The 6,000-nt window shown below is 36.5% G+C and overlaps 1 non-coding gene across 1 annotated transcript; it reads left to right on the forward strand.

Annotated features, from left to right (window-relative positions):
* Window positions 1–2,574: 2,574 nt before the first annotated feature.
* Window positions 2,575–2,647, forward strand: trnar-ccg (transfer RNA arginine (anticodon CCG)). The gene has a single exon. It is a non-coding gene; the product is annotated as a tRNA-Arg (tRNA).
* Window positions 2,648–6,000: the final 3,353 nt, after the last annotated feature.

Genomic DNA, 6,000 nt, shown 5'->3' on the forward strand with positions numbered 1-6,000 from the left:
CAGCCAAATTTCTTTTAGCTTCCATTACTTTGGTAACTTAAATACCGTGTTTTTTTTTTTTTTTTTTTTTTTTTTACAACAACCAGAGGCTGCGCGATGTTGCAGCATGTTGGAAAACTCGCTGGTTTTACTGTGGGTGCCGACTGTTTTTACTGTTGTTTGTGTTTGGAGACAACGTGACGTCATGGCTCTAGCGCCGTGGTGGCTGATGGGAAAAATCGCCATATTGTGAGGCCACTTGTTGGGCAGCAGAAGAGACTGCTGTGATCAACTTTTACAAGGTAAAACATTTATAGAACAAAACTGTATATTATCAGAGCAGCGAATTAAATTACCTTATGCATTAAAACAGATTATTATTAGATTATTCCTCACTAAATTAGTAGATTTAGGGGGTATTATTCATTCTCTTAATGCAGTTTCATTCATCGTTGTGTAATTGAGGCTTTTAAACGTGATTTTTACTGGTGGAAAGTTAAATATTAGAATTAAATTTATTGCAAAGGATGCTGATGGACCTGAGTGAGAATTAAAAAAAAGAGGCAGGCAGTTTTCATTTCAGAATCATACTAGGCTAAATTACCAGAAATATATGATATACCACTACTGTATACAGCTGAAGTCAAAAGTTTACATACACCTTGCAGATACTGTTAATTGTTCATAATTTTACCAAAACAAATAGTTTAAACATTGTTTATTTAGTACTGACCTGAATAAGATATTTCACATTAAAGATGTTTACATATAGTCCATAAAAGAAAATAATAGTTACATTTATAAAAATGACCCAGTTCAAAAGTTTACATACACTTGATTCTTAATACTGTGTTAATATTGGTAAAATAATTAAAATGTGCAGATTCTGGAAGGTGTATGTAAACTTTTGACTTAAACTTTAATAAACGTAATCACAGTAAGCCTGTACTTTATTACTGTATTTTATATTTACTGTACTTCTTAGCTACTGTAGAAGCACTGTGTGTGGTGGAGGAGCAGCGATGCCACAGGACTGATATGTGATGGAGCATCACTTAACCATTTCTCGTGTTTTTCTCCTTCTCTATCTTGCTTTCAGAACAAGAACCACCTGAAGACTCCCTGTAATGAGAACACCTGTGAAGAGATGACACCAAGCCTTGAGAGGACTTCAACTCTGAATAAACACAAAACTGCCACATTTTCTTTGCATTGTAATCAACATGATCACATCATGTGATCATTACTTTAAAGTTTTATTTTGTTTCTACTGAATACATGACATTAACTAACGGCATAATTTGAATAGCCTAATTTTAAAACATTTCTGCCATATGAACATTACTTTGACAGTTAGACCTGTTAACAGAACTCTTATTTGTAATGTAGAAACATTAATTTTCTGTAAAGCTGCTTTGAAATATGAATAATGAAAAGTGCTATACAAATAAATGCGAATGGAATAAAACTTTAATCATTTTTTTCCCCTCTCTGTGTCAGTAGTAAAACCATACATTCATTCTGCTTTCTGTGAGTGACTCTGGAGCATTCCCTTGCAGCACAGGAAACTACAAGGACAACATGCTTTTCCGTTTATTATAAGTGAATAAATCAATTGCTGAAAATAAGTGTATAACGAAAGTCAACATACATAAAATGTATGATTAAATGTGTAAAAACTGTTTCAAGTTGAATATACTTTTGAAAATATTTATATATTAAGTCTGGCCTGATATGGCCTCACAATATGGTGGCGCCCTCTTGTTTACGTCCTAGAATGCACTGCGCAGTGACGTCGGTTGCCAAGCTCTTGTGGCTAGAAGGGATACAAAAACTAACAATGAAATGAATTGTTCTACCTATTTGATTGTGTTTTTTTTAAACTTCTACACCTCCCCCAACCCTTAACTTAGCCCTTACTATAATACAAAAACCGTTTTATTGTTGTACAGTGTGACAAAAATAACGATAGATTGATGTGCGCATGCCGAGTGGTTTCATCAATCTTTTGGACGTCAATACTAATGTGATTGGATATCAAGTCACACGTGATCTAAGACTGTTACGCTTTCTCCGAAGGTAGAGCCGCGAAGGCTTGTATCTCCCCATAAAAAATATAATCTCTGATTAGGCGCTGGTTCTAGCAGTGACGTAGCACTGAGTATTAATAATATCAAATAAAAATAAATAACACACTTCCGTGTCTGCATGTTTTTATTGAAATACATAATTTATTACATTTGTTTACCTGACATCTTGGCAGTTTATGTTGTGTATGTACTAGGCAAGTTTTGAATATTTTTTAAGTTTTTATTAATGTAATACTTATCTTTTTTGTATTTACTTGTATTCTTGAAATTGTTCTGAGATATGTTATATAATAATATAATGTAAACATATACGTTACACAAGGCGTGCTTCTGTGGACACGGGTTCTCGCGTTATCACACGATATCATCTCACAAGCTCAGATTTTCACAGAAAAAGGTAAATCTACTGTCCCAATAATACGGCTTTTTTTCTTTGAGTAATACAGTTACGCGTGTATAATTGTGTAATTTCAAAAGCGCATGTTTTCACTGTGTGAGCTGTGTTGACCCAGTGGCCTAATGGATAAGGCATCAGCCTCCGGAGCTGGGGATTGTGGGTTCGAGTCCCATCTGGGTCGGCCTTGTTGCGTGCACTTTTTGCATCGTACTTTTAAATAACATGCATACCGTATAAAACTGCTGGTGTTTCATTCGTGACGGAATCTGCTATACAACCTTTTCGCTCACATACGCTGACTATATTTTTCGTTTACTTATAAGCTTCTCACGGTTGAAAGATCGAAATCGAGAGTTGATTAAAAAACGATGGTGAAAAGTCCACTGAACTAGCTGGTATTTTGTCTTAACGAGGATCATTCGTGAACGAACTAATTTAAACTGTCTAAATGACATAGCCTATCATTCAGGATCTGTCAGACTTTCATGTAAGTTATTTTATACTGAAAGTTGAGTTTCATGAGCATAATTTCACCCCACATAACACACCTTTTTTGGAATATTGTATAGGATATATTTTAGTTGTATAGAATAAGTAATTTCTTAGAGATTGGTGGGAGAGATGTGGGTCTGTTGTTCAATTATTCAGTTTTAATTTTTAGATGTAGAAGGTAATTTTATGGAACACTATATATATATATATATATATATATATATACGATAAGGTATGATATATATGTAGGAAAAGGTTTTTAATTGTAGGATATGCCTGAGACCTAAAAGATTTCTTATCTTGGGTATCCCTCTAGTGGACAATATTAATATCACAGCCTTCATCTTGCTGCCACTGAGTATCATAATAAAACGAATAAATCGCGTTTGGATCACAAATGACGCATTGTATTCTTTAAAAACACCTGTTTAACACCTGACACCTGTTATGTAACATGCGGTAAAAGTGTACTAATAAGGGTACATGAATAATCACTACTGAAGGCGTTAACTAATCATGAACTGAACCTTAACTACGCTATACCCTAACATGGATTCACGAATGAACAACAGCAGCCTCAATAAGAAGTAATCTGACTTTGAAATAAATTTAAATAATTTAATTTGAGCTGTTTGATATCTGCAGCTTTTTTATAAACATAACTGGGTGGCAAAGGTTTAGCTGATCCTCCTCATCAAGAACAGAAAATACTAAATACACAGACAACAGATAACTGATCTTGTCTGTGGTGTGCTGTTCTCTTACCTTACTGTGACTTGTACGCAGCTAAATAAAAAATAAAACTTCAAAACCCACAAAGAACATTTGTAGAACAGCTCCTAAAGAAATGCTCAAGCTAGAAGCATACTGTAGGTAAGATCATAACATATCAGTACAGTTCAATTCTCCGTCCAGACACAGGCCATGATGATACTGTACCTCCACTCTCTGACTTCTTAAAAAGCCACATGACATCCCTTGATTGACTCAATACTTATTAGATTAGCACATGGGCTGGCCCAAGCATTTATGGGGCCCTACGCATAATTTTATTTGCGGTGCCGCAAAATATGACTGATTATTGTAAATACTTTATTATTCACATGTAGCAGCTCATAATGTAATAACTGCACATAATATAAAAACTGCACATAATGTAATAGGTATTACATTATTATTGTAATAAAATGTCTATAATTTAATAATGGCACTGAGTGTACAAGTTCATGACAAATTTTCACATCTGACGTGTTTAACTCCTGGAGGATGACCTCCTTAAATGCCCTGGTCTTTAATGGGGAGTGTTGCTCAGCTTGTCTCTACAGAATCCCCCACAGCTGCTCAAGAGCGTTAAGACTGAGTGAAATGCATGTCCACTGAAGGATTCACCTTAGGAGAACGAATATCTTCATTGAGGAGAGGGTAGCATCTTCAGTTTCAGTTTTTAGTATTACATCACAAAGTGGTGCACGAATTGATGACAGAATTGATGAAGCACAACTCCCTCACACCTTCAGCACTCATACATCGCTATATAAGAGTTTTACTACTACTGAACGTCACTGTGGGAACCAGGCACTTCTCACTACTCCTCCTCTATCAACACCATAACATTTTGGATTCTATTAGGTCCCAAATCGTTGACTTGGAGAAGTGTCACTCTTTTCATAGCTTTTGCCAGTTCTGAGACACTTTCTTGGTGATGAATTTGACCTCATTTTTTTGAGGGGGTAACGCATTCTGATGGCTCAATGCGGCCATCAGAATGCGCTACCCCCTCAAAAAAATGAGGTCAATTCGTCTATTAGATCTCTGTTAGAGCAGATTTATGAAAACCCAAAAACCAGGTTCAGCTGTTCCATGCAGTAGCTGGAGTCTGGTTCCTCACTGAACATCTAGCTTGCTGCTGGAGGTAGTTTTAATTCAGCCAGCAGGTGGTGATCATTCCCTGACATGTGCTGTATGGGTCCAAAAGTCCTAGTATAACAAAAAGGAGCGACTTTTTGATTAAGCCACAATTCAGCCACTGTAAAAAGAAGTGTCTTTCAGATGAGGCATTAAACTGGCCTCCTGACCTTCTGTGGTCATTAATTTCCTTACCTTAATTATGAATTTCGATTCATTTATTGAGGTGGTAGCACATTCTGATCAGGATGCGCTATCCCTCTATTAGAGCAGATTTATTAAGATGCAAAAACCAAGTTTAGCCATTCCATGCGGTAATCAGAGTCTAGTTCCTCTCTGGTCATTAATTCCCCACATTAAATATGAATTTGACCTCATTTATTGAGCTGGTAGAGCATTCTGTTGGCCGTATTGAGCCTGTCAAAATGCGCTACTCACTCTATTTGAGCAGGTTTATTAAGACGCAAAAACCAGGTTCAGCTGTTCCATGCGGTAACCGGAGTCTGGTTCCTCAGTGGTCATTAATTCCCCACCTTAATATGAATTTGACCTCATTTATTGAGGTGGTAGCGCATTATGATGGCCACATTGAGCCCGTCAGGATGCGCTATCCCTCTATTACAGCAGATTTATGGAAATGCAAAAACAAGGTTCAGCAGTAGTACCTACAGGCACATAACGTATCAAATATGATTTATGGCCTGATTTATGACTGGATTTATGAGCGTATTTTTGACTCTGTCATTGTTGATGGACAGTTAGACACATGTCTAGTGTGTGTATGATTAGATTTATGAGTGAATTTATGTGTTTATGACCCCTCTGTCACTCTGACTGCCATGTGACCAGGGTCTGTCAGCTCTGAGTGACATGACAGTGTTTGTGTAAATCAAAAGATCAAAAACAGATGTTAGATTTGACTTTAATTGTATTTCTGAGTGGTTTTATGATGTTTTATCTCATCCGCTTCCCTGGTGTTTTATGGTGTTGCTTCTTCCAGATCTTTTGCTAACAGTCTGGGAGTTTTGGGTTTCGTCCTGACTGTGGAAAAATGGCAGAGCAAATGTGTGTGTGTATTGTCACCTCAAAGGGATCAGTTTGTTGTAAGATCACTACGGTATATGCTAATGTTTAGAT

This window comes from Labeo rohita, chromosome 6, assembly GCF_022985175.1.
Source record: "Labeo rohita strain BAU-BD-2019 chromosome 6, IGBB_LRoh.1.0, whole genome shotgun sequence".
Classification (NCBI taxonomy): domain Eukaryota; kingdom Metazoa; phylum Chordata; class Actinopteri; order Cypriniformes; family Cyprinidae; genus Labeo; species Labeo rohita.